The following is a 482-nucleotide window of genomic DNA, read 5'->3' as shown; positions in this document are numbered from 1 at the left end:
TGAGACTGATAGGAAGGACCCCGGGCCCCTGCAGAAAAACACCTTATCCTCAAACGTGTTTCATTTTGCAGAAACTAAGGAACAGGGTGGGGAGCAGGGTCTCTCAGCAGGTCATCATAAAACTAAGCAGAGTCCCTGGTTCCCACTGGAATACATCTCCTCCCAAACCCATCACACCTGTTGGGTAGGAGATGTTGCGGTAGGATTAAACATTTGGGGTAACCACTGCGGAGGGGGAGATGCAGGGTTTGCTCTTTGCACTGTGTTTTCTGATGAGGTGGAATGACATCCTGATGTGATCCGATTCCTGTTTTTCAGCTGGGAGGCCTGGGCAGGTTCCTGGGGTCCGAGCAGCAGCTCCCAAGCCCTCAGCCCAGCAGCACAGCAGCGCTGCGAAGGCCGGCAGTGACCCAGCTGAAGGCTCCAAGGCAGCTGTCCCACCAGAACCTCCCGGCACCTCTCGATCTGGAACCAGCCCTGGC

The sequence above is a fragment of the Chaetura pelagica genome, unplaced genomic scaffold (assembly GCF_000747805.2).
Source record: "Chaetura pelagica isolate M959 unplaced genomic scaffold, ChaPel_1.0 scaffold10, whole genome shotgun sequence".
NCBI classification, from domain to species: Eukaryota; Metazoa; Chordata; class Aves; order Apodiformes; family Apodidae; genus Chaetura; species Chaetura pelagica.
This window is presented reverse-complemented; position numbering follows the sequence as displayed.